At 32.3% G+C, this 21,300-nt stretch overlaps 5 non-coding genes across 5 annotated transcripts; all 5 read right to left on the bottom strand.

The window, feature by feature from the left end:
• Positions 1-402: 402 nt before the first annotated feature.
• Positions 403-581, bottom strand: LOC127010528 (5.8S ribosomal RNA). Its single transcript, XR_007763284.1, has one exon. It is a non-coding gene; the product is annotated as a 5.8S ribosomal RNA (ribosomal RNA).
• A 1,202-nt stretch (positions 582-1,783) lies between these two features.
• Positions 1,784-3,778, bottom strand: LOC127010513 (small subunit ribosomal RNA). The gene has a single exon (XR_007763269.1). It is a non-coding gene; the product is annotated as a small subunit ribosomal RNA (ribosomal RNA).
• Positions 3,779-10,773: 6,995 nt separating this feature from the next.
• Positions 10,774-14,744, bottom strand: LOC127010547 (large subunit ribosomal RNA). The gene has a single exon (XR_007763303.1). It is a non-coding gene; the product is annotated as a large subunit ribosomal RNA (ribosomal RNA).
• A 402-nt stretch (positions 14,745-15,146) lies between these two features.
• Positions 15,147-15,325, bottom strand: LOC127010518 (5.8S ribosomal RNA). Its single transcript, XR_007763274.1, has one exon. It is a non-coding gene; the product is annotated as a 5.8S ribosomal RNA (ribosomal RNA).
• A 1,203-nt stretch (positions 15,326-16,528) lies between these two features.
• LOC127010512 (small subunit ribosomal RNA) lies at positions 16,529-18,523 on the bottom strand. Its single transcript, XR_007763268.1, has one exon. It is a non-coding gene; the product is annotated as a small subunit ribosomal RNA (ribosomal RNA).
• Between the last annotated feature and the right edge of the window lie 2,777 nt (positions 18,524-21,300).

The following is a 21,300-nucleotide window of genomic DNA, read 5'->3' as shown; positions in this document are numbered from 1 at the left end:
TGTATAACTTTTATATGCAATTAATTCTTTATATATAATGATAAAACATTTTATTAAATTCGTTATATTAATAATATCTGTATATAAATGGCATTTGTTTGATTTAACGAATCAACGAAGAACAATAATATTGTCAACGGTTTTCTATTTTCTAATCATTAATAAGAGACAATTCTAGATAAATTTTTATGCTAGACATTTCTCAGTATCATTTGATTGAAAAAGAAAATATTTCTCTTCGTTTTTCACATTCAAATTATTTACTAATGTGAGATAATGTTTTTCATATATTTTTTAATATTATGAATAAAATAATTAAATTATTATTATCCAATAATATACCATATGCTTATAAAATTTCATTATAAAATTTGTATAAGCAACTTAATTAGCATAGTCTTACAACCCTCAACCATATGTAGTCCAAGCAGCACTATAAAATTAATTAAAGTACATAACAGCATGGACTGCGATATGCGTTCAAAATGTCGATGTTCATGTGTCCTGCAGTTCACACGATGACGCACAGTTTGCTGCGTTCTTCATCGACCCATGAGCCGAGTGATCCACCGCTTAGAGTTTTATAAATTGGTTTCTTAATTTTGTCAAATATGTTTTTATTGAAAGAAATTAAAAATACACCATTTTACTGGCATATATCAATTCCTTCAATAAATTTATTTTTATACCTAAAACGAATGCTGCGAAATGTCTTAGTTTTATATAACCAATATATATCAAAGTATTTCTTTTTAAATTGCATTTATTGTAAATAAATATATATATATATATATTAATACTTTTTAGCGATATAAATTGAAATTTATATAAAACATTAACCTGTATAAAACCAGGTACAACATTGTACATTTTAGGTTGTTGCATTATCCAATGTATGCGCATAACTGAGATGAACAATACATATCGCAACGCGTGTATATTATGGTCCATATACACACAGTATTTTAATTGTGTTTATATACAATAATAATTTAATATTATTATTTTAATAATTCGATTTGCTTGTTCGAATTTTTATTTGTTTGTTTTGGCTGCTTATTATTTCTCTCATATGTATTAAATACAATATATAATTTTAATATTTGCATTATTTCGATTTGCTTGTTCGAAATTTCATTTGATCTATATTAGATCATATACATTTTGGCAATTCATATTTTATTTGTATTACTATAATGTATTTATTATAATATAAACAAATATTTTATTAACGGTAAGGATATACAATAATAATTTAATATTATTATTTTAATAATTCGATTTGCTTGTTCGAATTTTTATTTGTTTGCTTTGGCTGCTTATTATTTCTCTCATATGTATTAAATACAATATATAATTTTAATATTTGCATTATTTCGATTTGCTTGTTCGAAATTTTATTTGATCTATATTAGATCTCATATACATTTTGGCAATTCATATTTTATTTGTATTATTATAATGTATTTATTATAATATAAACAAATATTTTATTAACGGTAAGGATATACAATAATAATTTAATATTATTATTTTAATAATTCGATTTGCTTGTTCGAATTTTTATTTGTTTGCTTTGGCTGCTTATTAATTTCTCTCATATGTATTAAATACAATATATAATTTTAATATTTGCATTATTTCGATTTGCTTGTTCGAAATTTCATTTGATCTATAATAGATCTCATATACATTTTGGCAATTCATATTTTATTTGTAATACTATAATGTATTTATTATAATATAAACAAATATTTTATTAACGGTAAGGATATTAAAACATTAATGATCCTTCCGCAGGTTCACCTACGGAAACCTTGTTACGACTTTTACTTCCTCTAAATAATCAAGTTCGGTCAACTTTTGCGAAACAACCGTAACACGCAAGGCGTCACAGTGATCACGTCCGGAGACCTCACTAAATAATTCAATCGGTAGTAGCGACGGGCGGTGTGTACAAAGGGCAGGGACGTAATCAATGCGAGTTAATGACTCACACTTACTGGGAATTCCAAGTTCATGTGAACAGTTTCAGTTCACAATCCCAAGCATGAAAGTGGTTCAGCGGTTTACCCGGACCTCTCGGTCTAGGAAATACACGTTGATACTTTCATTGTAGCGCGCGTGCAGCCCAGGACATCTAAGGGCATCACAGACCTGTTATTGCTCAATCTCATTATTGCTAGACGCAATTTGTCCATTTAAGAAGCTAGTGTCCTTATAATGGGACAAACCAACAGGTACGGCTCCACTTATATAAACACATTCAAACACAATAAACATTTTACTGCCACCATGAATGAAGGCTATATAAGCTTCAACACCATAATCCTGAAGATATCTATTTAATATATTTGAGTCTCGTTCGTTATCGGAATTAACCAGACAAATCACTCCACGAACTAAGAACGGCCATGCACCACCACCCATAGATTCGAGAAAGAGCTATCAATCTGTCTTACACACTTATGTTCGGACCTGGTAAGTTTTCCCGTGTTGAGTCAAATTAAGCCGCAGGCTCCACTCCTGGTGGTGCCCTTCCGTCAATTCCTTTAAGTTTCAGCTTTGCAACCATACTTCCCCCGGAGCCCAAAAGCTTTGGTTTCCCGGGAAGCGACTGAGAGAGCCATAAAAGTAGCTACACCCAATTGCTAGCTGGCATCGTTTATGGTTAGAACTAGGGCGGTATCTGATCGCCTTCGAACCTCTAACTTTCGTTCTTGATTAATGAAAACATCTTTGGCAAATGCTTTCGCTTAAGTTAGTCTTACGACGGTCCAAGAATTTCACCTCTCGCGTCGTAATACTAATGCCCCCAAACTGCTTCTATTAATCATTACCTCTTGATCTGAAAACCAATGAAAGCAGAACAGAGGTCTTATTTCATTATCCCATGCACAGAATATTCAGGCATTTGAAGCCTGCTTTAAGCACTCTAATTTGTTCAAAGTAATTGTACCGGCCCACAATAACACTCGTTTAAGAGCACTAATGCAGGTTTTTAAATAGGAGGAACATATGAAAAAATACAAGTATCTAAGCACATGTAAGAACTCCACCGGTAATACGCTTACATACATAAAGGTATAGTACTAACCACAATTGTAAGTTGTACTACCCGTATGAAGCACAAGTTCAACTACGAACGTTTTAACCGCAACAACTTTAATATACGCTATTGGAGCTGGAATTACCGCGGCTGCTGGCACCAGACTTGCCCTCCAATTGGTCCTTGTTAAAGGATTTAAAGTGTACTCATTCCAATTACAGGGCCTCGGATATGAGTCCTGTATTGTTATTTTTCGTCACTACCTCCCCGAGCTGGGAGTGGGTAATTTACGCGCCTGCTGCCTTCCTTAGATGTGGTAGCCGTTTCTCAGGCTCCCTCTCCGGAATCGAACCCTGATTCCCCGTTACCCGTTGCAACCATGGTAGTCCTAGATACTACCATCAAAAGTTGATAGGGCAGACATTTGAAAGATCTGTCGTCGGTACAAGACCATACGATCTGCATGTTATCTAGAGTTCAACCAATATAACGATCTTGCGATCGCTTGGTTTTAGCCTAATAAAAGCACATGTTCCATAAGGTTCATGTTTTAATTGCATGTATTAGCTCTAGAATTACCACAGTTATCCAAGTAACTGTTAACGATCTAAGGAACCATAACTGATATAATGAGCCTTTTGCGGTTTCACTTTTAATTCGTGTGTACTTAGACATGCATGGCTTAATCTTTGAGACAAGCATATAACTACTGGCAGGATCAACCAGAATAATGTTTTTATTCATATTTCATTCATATTTTTTGAATAGAAATTAGCAATATATATGTTGTTATAGATTTTATTTCTATCGAATACGGCCATTTTTATATAGCATTCGTATACGTTTGTTTTCCAATTTATACTTGTTTCGCCACTAATAATAACAAGTTTTTATTGATGTCAAAAAGAATCATATTCTTTATAAACACAATATTTATTTTTCATATATTTTCTTTATATATGCACATTTCATTCTAAAATATCATTTTTGTTCGACATACATAATATATTGTATCCACACATGTACAATTTTTGTTTAACCAATATAAGATATTGAGTTAATCATTTGTATTTTGACGATAAATTTAAAATTTATCTATATATATCCATATAAGTCTCTGGTAATATATAAAATAGAACCGAGTGTATATATATAATTATTACTACTATATTTATTTCTTAAATAATATATACTTATATATTATTTATATATATACTCTTTATTATATATTATATAATTTCTTAAATAACTCTCTTAATAGCTATTTTTTATTATCAACAATATAAGTTGATATTAATATTGAAAATGTATTCATAATTACATTTTTATATTTCTTTGGTAGACTTTTATGTACTATTATTATTTAATAATACACATATAATATAAATCATGTTAGCCTACCTCCTAAAATTAACGATAAAATTCGGAAACAATTTGTTATTCTATGTACAATAGAAACTTGGCCTTTGTTTCAACGTTATTATCTTTGGGCTTAAAATATTAACCGCGGAGCCAAGTCTCGTATTCAAATAAATGAATAAAGAAACAAATTTGACGGATAATATCTTCTCTACTGACATATGTCAATAGCAGACGGCCGGCCCATTGACCATCCTATAGTAGTTTTTGGACACGCTGTCTCCCATTCGGGTATATTCAATTTACTTTGCCACTCACCCATATAGTGTTCTCTTATATAATAAGACAACGCACTTTTATATTCATTATATGGATATATTGCCTTCCTCATATTTGCCACACCACCTATAGTAGTTTTTGGACACGCTGTCTCCCATTCGGGTATATTCAATTTACTTTGCCACTCACCCATATAGTGTTCTCTTATATAATAAGAAAACGCACTTTTATTTTCATTATATGGATATATTGCCTTCCTCATATTTGCCACACCACCTATAGTAGTTTTTGGACACGCTGTCTCCCATTCGGGTATATTCAATTTACTTTGCCACTCACCCATATAGTGTTCTCTTATATAATAAGAAAACGCACTTTTATTTTCATTATATGGATATATTGCCTTCCTCATATTTGCCACACCACCTATAGTAGTTTTTGGACACGCTGTCTCCCATTCGGGTATATTCAATTCTCTTTGCCACTCACCCTTATAGTATTCTCTTATTTAATAAGAATACTAAAATACTTCTCATATTATAGATGTAATCTATTAACTTCTCAATATCCATACGGTTTATGTATGGTATTGACAAAATCCTATGCATTTGCATAAGATTTATTTTGCCACAATTTATAGTACTAGTGCCGCCCTCACTAGGTATAAATATCTCATTTCGCTAGTAGTGTATGGGCAAATTCTACTAGCTATTCTCATAAATATGTCACTTATATGCCATATCTATACAATTCATGCACTTTTATATGTATATTTGCTATATTATACATTATTATGCCTTATAGGTATTATACCTATAAGCCACATCCATACGATTGCTTAATATAAATATATGTATAATTTTTTATACATATTTTTTTTTTATTTATGTATGGTTTTTTATTCATATCCATATACTGTATTCACTTTTATATGGATATGATTGGCGTTTTATATAGTATTGACAAAATCATAAGTTTGACCAATACGAGGAGAGGTCCGCCAACGACCACCTCCCTATAGGTGTTTTTGGACACGCTGTCTCCCATTCGACTGCTTACTATACTAGGGGCTACCCGCTCCGTATGATATTCTCTCATATAACAAGAGAATGCAAGAAATATTCGTATTTTATGAATATAATCCATTTATTTTTCAATATCCATACGTTTTACTTAGTTTTTTGTACGGTATTGACAAAATCCTATGCATTTGCATAAGATTTATTTTGCCACAATTTATAGTACTAGTGCCGCCCTCACTAGGTATAAATATCTCATTTCGCTAGTAGTGTATGGGGAAATTCTACTAGCTATTCTCATAAATATGTCACTTATATGCCATATCTATACAATTCATGCACTTTTATATGTATATTTGCTATATTATACATTATTATGCCTTATAGGTATTATACCTATAAGCCACATCCATACGATTGCTTAATATAAATATATGTATAATTTTTTATACATATTTTTTTTTTATTTATGTATGGTTTTTTATTCATATCCATATACTGTATTCAATTTTATATGGATATGATTGGCGTTTTATATAGTATTGACAAAATCATAAGTTTGACCAATACGAGGAGAGGTCCGCCAACGACCACCTCCCTATAGGTGTTTTTGGACACGCTGTCTCCCATTCGACTGCTTACTATACTAGGGGCTACCCGCTCCGTATGATATTCTCTCATATAACAAGAGAATGCAAGAAATATTCGTATTTTATGAATATAATCCATTTATTTTTCAATATCCATACGTTTTACTTAGTTTTTTGTACGGTATTGACAAAATCCTATGCATTTGCATAAGATTTATTTTGCCACAATTTATAGTACTAGTGCCGCCCTCACTAGGTATAAATATCTCATTTCGCTAGTAGTGTATGGGCAAATTCTACTAGCTATTCTCATAAATATGTCACTTATATGCCATATCTATACAATTCATGCACTTTTATATGTATATTTGCTATATTATACATTATTATGCCTTATAGGTATTATACCTATAAGCCACATCCATACGATTGCTTAATATAAATATATGTATAATTTTTTATACATATTTTTTTTTATTTATGTATGGTTTTTTATTCATATCCATATACTGTATTCACTTTTATATGGATATGATTGGCGTTTTATATAGTATTGACAAAATCATAAGTTTGACCAATACGAGGAGAGGTCCGCCAACGACCACCTCCCTATAGGTGTTTTTGGACACGCTGTCTCCCATTCGACTGCTTACTATACTAGGGGCTACCCGCTCCGTATGATATTCTCTCATATAACAAGAGAATGCAAGAAATATTCGTATTTTATGAATATAATCCATTTATTTTTCAATATCCATACGTTTTACTTAGTTTTTTGTACGGTATTGACAAAATCCTATGCATTTGCATAAGATTTATTTTGCCACAATTTATAGTACTAGTGCCGCCCTCACTAGGTATAAATATCTCATTTCGCTAGTAGTGTATGGGCAAATTCTACTAGCTATTCTCATAAATATGTCACTTATATGCCATATCTATACAATTCATGCACTTTTATATGTATATTTGCTATATTATACATTATTATGCCTTATAGGTATTATACCTATAAGCCACATCCATACGATTGCTTAATATAAATATATGTATAATTTTTTATACATATTTTTTTTTATTTATGTATGGTTTTTTATTCATATCCATATACTGTATTCACTTTTATATGGATATGATTGGCGTTTTATATAGTATTGACAAAATCATAAGTTTGACCAATACGAGGAGAGGTCCGCCAACGACCACCTCCCTATAGGTGTTTTTGGACACGCTGTCTCCCATTCGACTGCTTACTATACTAGGGGCTGCCCGCTCCGTATGATATTCTCTCGTATAACAAGAGAATGCAAGAAATATTCGTATTTTATGAATATAATCCATTTATTTTTCAATATCCATACGTTTTACTTAGTTTTTTGTACGGTATTGACAAAATCCTATGCATTTGCATAAGATTTATTTTGCCACAATTTATAGTACTAGTGCCGCCCTCACTAGGTATAAATATCTCATTTCGCTAGTAGTGTATGGGCAAATTCTACTAGCTATTCTCATAAATGCCTTCTTTATGCCATATCTATACAATTTATGCACTTTTATATGTATATTTGCTAATATTATACATTATTATGCCTTATAGGTATTATACCTATAAGCCATATACATACGATTTCATTTTTTTATTTATATATGGTTTTGTATTTATAACCATATACCGTATTTACTTTTATAAGGATATGATTGGCGTTTTATATAGTATTGACAAAATTATAAGTTTGACAAACACTTTTTTAAGTCTTTTAGTTAAAATTGTCATTTTTAATTGACTATCTAAACACTAGATATATTTGCACATGGAGCAAAGAGTATAAAAATTGGTCGCGTCACTAATAATATCGCGATACATTTTTACTACCATCAAAATACCACATACGTTTATATGTCCTCTTTATTTAATTTGGTTTCTAAACCTCAGGAATAGTTTTAATTATATGTGCGCTCTAAGTTGAATGAATTTCTTGAATCTCTTTACTTGAATTTCTAAGACTTAAAAATATTTATAAATAGATGTCCTATTGCATAATATTTTTTTATCGCTTCACTTATAAAATAACGATCCTGCCTTTCTACCTTTGAATAAACATTCATATAAACATGGAGAAAAAAACGTTCGCGTCACTAACAGTATGTGACGATAAAATTTTGCTAACATTAAAAGGAACATATTTTTATATGTCAACTCTTAGTTGAATTGGTCTATTGCTTAAGATTCTAGACCTTAGGAATATTTTTATATTATATGTTTGCCAATCTTTGCGTCACTAAAAAGATGACGATTCATATTGTTATTATTAGATGGTCGAGTTGTACTTATATTGATATGTTAATCAAATTGGTCTCTTACTTGAAAATCTAGACCTTAGGAATATTTTTATATTATATGTTTGCCAATCTTCGCGTCACTAATAAGATGACGATTCATATTGTTATTATTAGATGGTCGAGTTGTACTTATATTGATATGTTAATCAAATTGGTCTCTTACTTGAAAATCTAGACCTTAGGAATATTTGTATATTATATGTTTGCCAATCTTCGCGTCAGTAATAAGATGACGATTCATATTGTTATTATTAGATGGTCGAGTTGTACTTATATTGATATGTTAATCAAATTGGTCTCTTACTTGAAAATCTAGACCTTAGGAATATTTTTATATTATATGTTTGCCAATCTTCGCGTCACTAATAAGATGACGATTCATATTGTTATTATTAGATGGTCGAGTTGTACTTATATTGATATGTTAATCAAATTGGTCTCTTACTTGAAAATCTAGACCTTAGGAATATTTTTATATTATATGTTTGCCAATCTTCGCGTCACTAATAAGATGACGATTCATATTGTTATTATTAGATGGTCGAGTTGTACTTATATTGATATGTTAATCAAATTGGTCTCTTACTTGAAAATCTAGACCTTAGGAATATTTTTATATTATATGTTTGCCAATCTTCGCGTCACTAATAAGATGACGATTCATATTGTTATTATTAGATGGTCGAGTTGTACTTATATTGATATGTTAATCAAATTGGTCTCTTACTTGAAAATCTAGACCTTAGGAATATTTTTATATTATATGTTTGCCAATCTTCGCGTCACTAATAAGATGACGATTCATATTGTTATTATTAGATGGTCGAGTTGTACTTATATTGATATGTTAATCAAATTGGTCTCTTACTTGAAAATCTAGACCTTAGGAATATTTTTATATTATATGTTTGCCAATCTTCGCGTCACTAATAAGATGACGATTCATATTATTATTAGATGGTCGAGTTGTACTTATATTGATATGTTAATCAAATTGGTCTCTTACTTGAAAATCTAGACCTTAGGAATATTTTTATATTATATGTTTGCCAATCTTCGCGTCACTAATAAGATGACGATTCATATTGTTATTATTAGATGGTCGAGTTGTACTTATATTGATATGTTAATCAAATTGGTCTCTTACTTGAAAATCTAGACCTTAGGAATATTTGTATATTATATGTTTGCCAATCTTCGCGTCAGTAATAAGATGACGATTCATATTGTTATTATTAGATGGTCGAGTTGTACTTATATTGATATGTTAATCAAATTGGTCTCTTACTTGAAAATCTAGACCTTAGGAATATTTTTATATTATATGTTTGCCAATCTTCGCGTCACTAATAAGATGACGATTCATATTGTTATTATTAGATGGTCGAGTTGTACTTATATTGATATGTTAATCAAATTGGTCTCTTACTTGAAAATCTAGACCTTAGGAATATTTTTATATTATATGTTTGCCAATCTTCGCGTCACTAATAAGATGACGATTCATATTATTATTAGATGGTCGAGTTGTACTTATATTGATATGTTAATCAAATTGGTCTCTTACTTGAAAATCTAGACCTTAGGAATATTTTTATATTATATGTTTGCCAATCTTCGCGTCACTAATAAGATGACGATTCATATTATTATTAGATGGTCGAGTTGTACTTATATTGATATGTTAATCAAATTGGTCTCTTACTTGAAAATCTAGACCTTAGGAATATTTTTATATTATATGTTTGCCAATCTTCGCGTCACTAATAAGATGACGATTCATATTGTTATTATTAGATGGTCGAGTTGTACTTATATTGATATGTTAATCAAATTGGTCTCTTACTTGAAAATCTAGACCTTAGGAATATTTTTATATTATATGTTTGCCAATCTTCGCGTCACTAATAAGATGACGATTCATATTGTTATTATTAGATGGTCGAGTTGTACTTATATTGATATGTTAATCAAATTGGTCTCTTACTTGAAAATCTAGACCTTAGGAATGTAATATATAAAGGATTAAAAATTCGCCACAAAGCCAAGCAAACAATCAATGCATACAAATAGATTGTTGGTTGAACTTTATATAAGAAGTTCAACACAACAAATAAATTATGCAATTTTATTATCGAATCATCAAGCAAAGGATAAGCTTCAGTGGATCGCAGTATGGCAGCTGCTCAACCACTTACAACACCTTGCCTGTTACAAAAGTCGTTTACAATTGATTCTAGGCTTTGTCATTGTATTAAATAATGCTTTTATATGTAACTAGCGCGGCATCAGGTGATCAAAGATCCTCCCAATTTACTATGTTACAAATTACATTGGCATCACATCCATTGTCGTTTAAAAAGTAAATTATAAACTTTAAATGGTTTAGAAGCCATACAATGCAAATTGCCCCTTATTTATCATTGCAGTCCAGCACGGATACGACCTTAGAGGCGTTCAGGCATAATCCAACGGACGTAGCGTCATACCACTGTTCGCTCGAACAAGTATTGTGCCATTGGTCCGTACCTGCGGTTCCTCTCGTACTACGCAGGAATGCTGTCGCAACAACGTTTTGTCATTAGTAGGGTAAAACTAACCTGTCTCACGACGGTCTAAACCCAGCTCACGTTCCCTTGCATGGGTGAACAATCCAACGCTTGGTGAATTTTGCTTCACAATGATAGGAAGAGCCGACATCGAAGGATCAAAAAGCGACGTCGCTATGAACGCTTGGCCGCCACAAGCCAGTTATCCCTATGGTAACTTTTCTGACACCTCTTGTTAAAAACTCTTTAAACCAAAAGGATCGATAGGCCGAGCTTTTGCTGTCCCTGTGTGTACTGAACACCGAGATCAAGTCAGCATTTGCCCTTTTGCTCTATGTGTGGTTTCTGTCCGCACTGAGCTGGCCTTGGGACACCTCCGTTATTATTTGAGAGATGTACCGCCCCAGTCAAACTCCCTACCTGGCAATGTCCTTGAATTGGATCATACCTGAGTAATTGGAGTTATACCAAATTTTCAAATCAAAAATACATAAATGCACCGTTTTATTAAAGAATTTGTTTGCGATTATATAACAAACTCGTGATACTTTGATCAAGAAGCTTGCATCAAAACCCAATACCATAAGATATAATAAATATATCCGTATAATGGCTAGGAAATGATACACGTTCCATTTAATCAAGTAAGTAAGGAAACAATAAGAGTAGTGGTATTTCATTGGCGATACCAAACCGAGGTCTAATATCTCCCACTTATTCTACACCTCTTATGTCTCCTTACACTGCCAGATTAGAGTCAAGCTCAAAAGGGTCTTCTTTCCCCGCTAATTATTCCAAGCCCGTTCCCTTGGCTGTGGTTTCGCTAGATAGTAGATAGGGACAGTAGGAATCTCGTTAATCCATTCATGCGCGTCACTAATTAGATGACGAGGCATTTGGCTACCTTAAGAGAGTCATAGTTACTCCCGCCGTTGACCCGCGCTTACTTGAATTTCTTCACTTTGACATTCAGAGCACTGGGCAGAAATCACATTGTGTCAACACCCGCTAGGGCCATCACAATGCTTTGTTTTAATTAGACAGTCGGATTCCCCAAGTCCGTGCCAGTTCTGAATTGATTGTTAATTGATAATCGTTATAATTAATAAGAACTAATTGGTTTAACCCAATTAGTATTCTTAAAAATTTTAGCAAGAAAGTTCCACAATTGGCTACGTAACTAAACTATCCGGGGAACAAGTAACTAACATAAATGCTAGAAACTCTATTTACCCAGAACGAGCACATAAACCATGTTATTGTTTCCCAATCAAGCCCGACTATCTCAATCTTCAGAGCCAATCCTTATCCCGAAGTTACGGATCTAATTTGCCGACTTCCCTTACCTACATTATTCTATCGACTAGAGACTCTTCACCTTGGAGACCAGCTGCGGATATTGGTACGGCCTGTTGAGAAGTTTGCGTGTCCCCACCATAAATTTTCAAGGTCCGAGGAGAAAATATCGACACAACAGTATATGTCATGCTCTTCTAGCCCATCTACCATATCTCTCTGCGAAAGACTTCCATGGTAGTACGGCTATAAAACAGAAAAGAAAACTCTTCCGATATCTCTCGACGGCTTCTTTATGGTCGTTCCTGTTGCCAGGATGAGCACGAGGCCCATATTTAATAACAAACGGATACTCAACAGGTTACGGAATTGGAACCGTATTCCCTTTCGTTCAAAATTATTCAAGTATATTAATTTAGCTAGATTTTATATAATATATATATTTGTTTGGCATTTGTATTTTACTTGAAAATTTTCGGCTTTCGCCTTGAACTTAGGACCGACTAACTCGTGATCAACCACTGTTCACACGAAACCCTTCTCCACTTCAGTCCTCCAAGGTCTCATTCGATTATTTGCTACTACCACCAAGATCTGTACCAATGGCAGCTCCATGCAGGCTTACGCCAAACACTTCTACGCATACCATTGTACCTTCCTACTCACTAAAGTTTCAAAATTTATATTACAAGTAATATAAATCATCTACTTTAGCGGTAATGTATAGGTATACAACTTAAGCGCCATCCATTTTAAGGGCTAGTTGCTTCGGCAGGTGAGTTGTTACACACTCCTTAGCGGATTTCGACTTCCATGATCACCGTCCTGCTGTTTTAAGCAACCAACGCCTTTCATGGTATCTGCATGAGTTGTTAATTTGGGCACCGTAACATTACGTTTGGTTCATCCCACAGCGCCAGTTCTGCTTACCAAAAGTGGCCCACTGGGCACATTATATCATAACCTTGAACTTCATATCAAGAAAGTTAAGGTTCTTACCCATTTAAAGTTTGAGAATAGGTTAAGATCGTTTCGACCCTAAGGCCTCTAATCATTCGCTTTACCAGATAAGATTATTTTATATAATATTAAAATGCACCAGCTATCCTGAGGGAAACTTCGGAAGGAACCAGCTACTAGATGGTTCGATTGGTCTTTCGCCCCTATACTCAATTCTGACAATCGATTTGCACGTCAGAACTGTTTCGGTCTTCCATCAGGGTTTCCCCTGACTTCAACCTGATCAAGTATAGTTCACCATCTTTCGGGTCACAGCATATATGCTCAAGGTACGTTCCAGTTAGAGGCATAAATAATATAAATATCATTATACATAACTATATAGAACGCCCCGGGATTGTGTTAATTAGCTATAAATAGTTAAAAAACTAATCCCATTATTAGTCAAGTTAATTACGCTATTAGGTTTATATCCCAATAACTTGCACATATGTTAGACTCCTTGGTCCGTGTTTCAAGACGGGTCCCGAAGGTATCCTGAATCTTTCGCATTGTTAATCCTACAAGTGCATATAATAAACACAAAAATCAATGATAATTATGCCATTATATAATTCCGAAAAATTAACGCACTGTATTCATATAAATCTATCAGCACTTTATCAAATTAATAACATTTATTCTGTGTTAAAATGCAAGCAAATTAATTTGAATAAACTATAAGTTATATTTTATGATAAATTTGGTATGCTAATAGATTACAATGTCCTTATATGGAAAAAATGCACACTATTATCATAATATTGTTTAAATATTACAATTCTAATGATGAATTTTCCATAACGGATATTCAGGTTCATCGGGCTTAACCTCTAAGCAGTTTCACGTACTGTTTAACTCTCTATTCAGAGTTCTTTTCAACTTTCCCTCACGGTACTTGTTTACTATCGGTCTCATGGTTATATTTAGTTTTAGATGGAGTTTACCACCCACTTAGTGCTGCACTATCAAGCAACACGACTCTTTGGAAACATCATCTAGTAATCATTAACGTTATACGGGCCTGGCACCCTCTATGGGTAAATGGCCTCATTTAAGAAGGACTTAAATCGTTAATTTCTCATACTAGAATATTGACGCTCCATACACTGCATCTCACATTTGCCATATAGACAAAGTGACTTAGTGCTGAACTGATTTCTTTTCGCTCGCCGCTACTAAGAAAATCCTTGTTAGTTTCTTTTCCTCCCCTAATTAATATGCTTAAATTCAGGGGGTAGTCCCATATGAGTTGAGGTTGTGTATAACTTTTATATGCAATTAATTCTTTATATATAATGATAAAACATTTTATTAAATTCGTTATATTAATAATATCTGTATATAAATGGCATTTGTTTGATTTAACGAATCAACGAAGAACAATAATATTGTCAACGGTTTTCTATTTTCTAATCATTAATAAGAGACAATTCTAGATAAATTTTTATGCTAGACATTTCTCAGTATCATTTGATTGAAAAAGAAAATATTTCTCTTCGTTTTTCACATTCAAATTATTTACTAATGTGAGATAATGTTTTTCATATATTTTTTAATATTATGAATAAAATAATTAAATTATTATTATCCAATAATATACCATATGCTTATAAAATTTCATTATAAAATTTGTATAAGCAACTTAATTAGCATAGTCTTACAACCCTCAACCATATGTAGTCCAAGCAGCACTATAAAATTAATTAAAGTACATAACAGCATGGACTGCGATATGCGTTCAAAATGTCGATGTTCATGTGTCCTGCAGTTCACACGATGACGCACAGTTTGCTGCGTTCTTCATCGACCCATGAGCCGAGTGATCCACCGCTTAGAGTTTTATAAATTGGTTTCTTAATTTTGTCAAATATGTTTTTATTGAAAGAAATTAAAAATACACCATTTTACTGGCATATATCAATTCCTTCAATAAATTTATTTTTATACCTAAAACGAATGCTGCGAAATGTCTTAGTTTTATATAACCAATATATATCAAAGTATTTCTTTTTAAATTGCATTTATTGTAAATAAATATATATATATATATATTAATACTTTTTTAGCGATATAAATTGAAATTTATATAAAACATTAACCTGTATAAAACCAGGTACAACATTGTACATTTTAGGTTGTTGCATTATCCAATGTATGCGCATAACTGAGATGAACAATACATATCGCAACGCGTGTATATTATGATCCATATACACACAGTATTTTAATTGTGTTTATATACAATAATAATTTAATATTATTATTTTAATAATTCGATTTGCTTGTTCGAATTTTTATTTGTTTGTTTTGGCTGCTTATTATTTCTCTCATATGTATTAAATACAATATATAATTTTAATATTTGCATTATTTCGATTTGCTTGTTCGAAATTTCATTTGATCTATATTAGATCATATACATTTTGGCAATTCATATTTTATTTGTATTACTATAATGTATTTATTATAATATAAACAAATATTTTATTAACGGTAAGGATATACAATAATAATTTAATATTATTATTTTAATAATTCGATTTGCTTGTTCGAATTTTTATTTGTTTGCTTTGGCTGCTTATTATTTCTCTCATATGTATTAAATACAATATATAATTTTAATATTTGCATTATTTCGATTTGCTTGTTCGAAATTTTATTTGATCTATATTAGATCTCATATACATTTTGGCAATTCATATTTTATTTGTATTATTATAATGTATTTATTATAATATAAACAAATATTTTATTAACGGTAAGGATATACAATAATAATTTAATATTATTATTTTAATAATTCGATTTGCTTGTTCGAATTTTTATTTGTTTGCTTTGGCTGCTTATTAATTTCTCTCATATGTATTAAATACAATATATAATTTTAATATTTGCATTATTTCGATTTGCTTGTTCGAAATTTCATTTGATCTATAATAGATCTCATATACATTTTGGCAATTCATATTTTATTTGTAATACTATAATGTATTTATTATAATATAAACAAATATTTTATTAACGGTAAGGATATTAAAACATTAATGATCCTTCCGCAGGTTCACCTACGGAAACCTTGTTACGACTTTTACTTCCTCTAAATAATCAAGTTCGGTCAACTTTTGCGAAACAACCGTAACACGCAAGGCGTCACAGTGATCACGTCCGGAGACCTCACTAAATAATTCAATCGGTAGTAGCGACGGGCGGTGTGTACAAAGGGCAGGGACGTAATCAATGCGAGTTAATGACTCACACTTACTGGGAATTCCAAGTTCATGTGAACAGTTTCAGTTCACAATCCCAAGCATGAAAGTGGTTCAGCGGTTTACCCGGACCTCTCGGTCTAGGAAATACACGTTGATACTTTCATTGTAGCGCGCGTGCAGCCCAGGACATCTAAGGGCATCACAGACCTGTTATTGCTCAATCTCATTATTGCTAGACGCAATTTGTCCATTTAAGAAGCTAGTGTCCTTATAATGGGACAAACCAACAGGTACGGCTCCACTTATATAAACACATTCAAACACAATAAACATTTTACTGCCACCATGAATGAAGGCTATATAAGCTTCAACACCATAATCCTGAAGATATCTATTTAATATATTTGAGTCTCGTTCGTTATCGGAATTAACCAGACAAATCACTCCACGAACTAAGAACGGCCATGCACCACCACCCATAGATTCGAGAAAGAGCTATCAATCTGTCTTACACACTTATGTTCGGACCTGGTAAGTTTTCCCGTGTTGAGTCAAATTAAGCCGCAGGCTCCACTCCTGGTGGTGCCCTTCCGTCAATTCCTTTAAGTTTCAGCTTTGCAACCATACTTCCCCCGGAGCCCAAAAGCTTTGGTTTCCCGGGAAGCGACTGAGAGAGCCATAAAAGTAGCTACACCCAATTGCTAGCTGGCATCGTTTATGGTTAGAACTAGGGCGGTATCTGATCGCCTTCGAACCTCTAACTTTCGTTCTTGATTAATGAAAACATCTTTGGCAAATGCTTTCGCTTAAGTTAGTCTTACGACGGTCCAAGAATTTCACCTCTCGCGTCGTAATACTAATGCCCCCAAACTGCTTCTATTAATCATTACCTCTTGATCTGAAAACCAATGAAAGCAGAACAGAGGTCTTATTTCATTATCCCATGCACAGAATATTCAGGCATTTGAAGCCTGCTTTAAGCACTCTAATTTGTTCAAAGTAATTGTACCGGCCCACAATAACACTCGTTTAAGAGCACTAATGCAGGTTTTTAAATAGGAGGAACATATGAAAAAATACAAGTATCTAAGCACATGTAAGAACTCCACCGGTAATACGCTTACATACATAAAGGTATAGTACTAACCACAATTGTAAGTTGTACTACCCGTATGAAGCACAAGTTCAACTACGAACGTTTTAACCGCAACAACTTTAATATACGCTATTGGAGCTGGAATTACCGCGGCTGCTGGCACCAGACTTGCCCTCCAATTGGTCCTTGTTAAAGGATTTAAAGTGTACTCATTCCAATTACAGGGCCTCGGATATGAGTCCTGTATTGTTATTTTTCGTCACTACCTCCCCGAGCTGGGAGTGGGTAATTTACGCGCCTGCTGCCTTCCTTAGATGTGGTAGCCGTTTCTCAGGCTCCCTCTCCGGAATCGAACCCTGATTCCCCGTTACCCGTTGCAACCATGGTAGTCCTAGATACTACCATCAAAAGTTGATAGGGCAGACATTTGAAAGATCTGTCGTCGGTACAAGACCATACGATCTGCATGTTATCTAGAGTTCAACCAATATAACGATCTTGCGATCGCTTGGTTTTAGCCTAATAAAAGCACATGTTCCATAAGGTTCATGTTTTAATTGCATGTATTAGCTCTAGAATTACCACAGTTATCCAAGTAACTGTTAACGATCTAAGGAACCATAACTGATATAATGAGCCTTTTGCGGTTTCACTTTTAATTCGTGTGTACTTAGACATGCATGGCTTAATCTTTGAGACAAGCATATAACTACTGGCAGGATCAACCAGAATAATGTTTTTATTCATATTTCATTCATATTTTTTGAATAGAAATTAGCAATATATATGTTGTTATAGATTTTATTTCTATCGAATACGGCCATTTTTATATAGCATTCGTATACGTTTGTTTTCCAATTTATACTTGTTTCGCCACTAATAATAACAAGTTTTTATTGATGTCAAAAAGAATCATATTCTTTATAAACACTATATTTATTTTTCATATATTTTCTTTATATATGCACATTTCATTCTAAAATATCATTTTTGTTCGACATACATAATATATTGTATCCACACATGTACAATTTTTGTTTAACCAATATAAGATATTGAGTTAATCATTTGTATTTTGACGATAAATTTAAAATTTATCTATATATATCCATATAAGTCTCTGGTAATATATAAAATAGAACCGAGTGTATATATATAATTATTACTACTATATTTATTTCTTAAATAATATATACTTATATATTATTTATATATATACTCTTTATTATATATTATATAATTTCTTAAATAACTCTCTTAATAGCTATTTTTTATTATCAACAATATAAGTTGATATTAATATTGAAAATGTATTCATAATTACATTTTTATATTTCTTTGGTAGACTTTTATGTACTATTATTATTTAATAATACACATATAATATAAATCATGTTAGCCTACCTCCTAAAATTAACGATAAAATTCGGAAACAATTTGTTATTCTATGTACAATAGAAACTTGGCCTTTGTTTCAACGTTATTATCTTTGGGCTTAAAATATTAACCGCGGAGCCAAGTCTCGTATTCAAATAAATGAATAAAGAAACAAATTTGACGGATAATATCTTCTCTACTGACATATGTCAATAGCAGACGGCCGGCCCATTGACCATCCTATAGTAGTTTTTGGACACGCTGTCTCCCATTCCGGTATATTCAATTTACTTTGCCACTCACCCATATAGTGTTCTCTTATATAATAAGACAACGCACTTTTATATTCATTATATGGATATATTGCCTTCCTCATATTTGCCACACCACCTATAGTAGTTTTTGGACACGCTGTCTCCCATTCGGGTATATTCAATTTACTTTGCCACTCACCCATATAGTGTTCTCTTATATAATAAGAAAACGCACTTTTATTTTCATTATATGGATATATTGCCTTCCTCATATTTGCCACACCACCTATAGTAGTTTTTGGACACGCTGTCTCCCATTCGGGTATATTCAATTTACTTTGCCACTCACCCATATAGTGTTCTCTTATATAATAAGAAAACGCACTTTTATTTTCATTATATGGATATATTGCCTTCCTCATATTTGCCACACCACCTATAGTAGTTTTTGGACACGCTGTCTCCCATTCGGGTATATTCAATTCTCTTTGCCACTCACCCTTATAGTATTCTCTTATTTAATAAGAATACTAAAATACTTCTCATATTATAGATGTAATCTATTAACTTCTCAATATCCATACGGTTTATGTATGGTATTGACAAAATCCTATGCATTTGCATAAGATTTATTTTGCCACAATTTATAGTACTAGTGCCGCCCTCACTAGGTATAAATATCTCATTTCGCTAGTAGTGTATGGGCAAATTCTACTAGCTATTCTCATAAATATGTCACTTATATGCCATATCTATACAATTCATGCACTTTTATATGTATATTTGCTATATTATACATTATTATGCCTTATAGGTATTATACCTATAAGCCACATCCATACGATTGCTTAATATAAATATATGTATAATTTTTTATACATATTTTTTTTTTATTTATGTATGGTTTTTTATTCATATCCATATACTGTATTCACTTTTATATGGATATGATTGGCGTTTTATATAGTATTGACAAAATCATAAGTTTGACCAATACGAGGAGAGGTCCGCCAACGACCACCTCCCTATAGGTGTTTTTGGACACGCTGTCTCCCATTCGACTGCTTACTATACTAGGGGCTACCCGCTCCGTATGATATTCTCTCATATAACAAGAGAATGCAAGAAATATTCGTATTTTATGAATATAATCCATTTATTTTTCAATATCCATACGTTTTACTTAGTTTTTTGTACGGTATTGACAAAATCCTATGCATTTGCATAAGATTTATTTTGCCACAATTTATAGTACTAGTGCCGCCCTCACTAGGTATAAATATCTCATTTCGCTAGTAGTGTATGGGGAAATTCTACTAGCTATTCTCATAAATATGTCACTTATATGCCATATCTATACAATTCATGCACTTTTATATGTATATTTGCTATATTATACATTATTATGCCTTATAGGTATTATACCTATAAGCCACATCCATACGATTGCTTAATATAAATATATGTATAATTTTTTATACATATTTTTTTTTTATTTATGTATGGTTTTTTATTCATATCCATATACTGTATTCAATTTTATATGGATATGATTGGCGTTTTATATAGTATTGACAAAATCATAAGTTTGACCAATACGAGGAGAGGTCCGCCAACGACCACCTCCCTATAGGTGTTTTTGGACACGCTGTCTCCCATTCGACTGCTTACTATACTAGGGGCTACCCGCTCCGTATGATATTCTCTCATATAACAAGAGAATGCAAGAAATATTCGTATTTTATGAATATAATCCATTTATTTTTCAATATCCATACGTTTTACTTAGTTTTTTGTACGGTATTGACAAAATCCTATGCATTTGCATAAGATTTATTTTGCCACAATTTATAGTACTAGTGCCGCCCTCACTAGGTA

The sequence above is a fragment of the Drosophila biarmipes genome, chromosome X, assembly GCF_025231255.1.
Source record: "Drosophila biarmipes strain raj3 chromosome X, RU_DBia_V1.1, whole genome shotgun sequence".
NCBI lineage: Eukaryota > Metazoa > Arthropoda > Insecta > Diptera > Drosophilidae > Drosophila > Drosophila biarmipes.
Note: the sequence above shows the minus strand (reverse complement) of the source record. Positions and strands in the feature narration are given on the sequence as shown.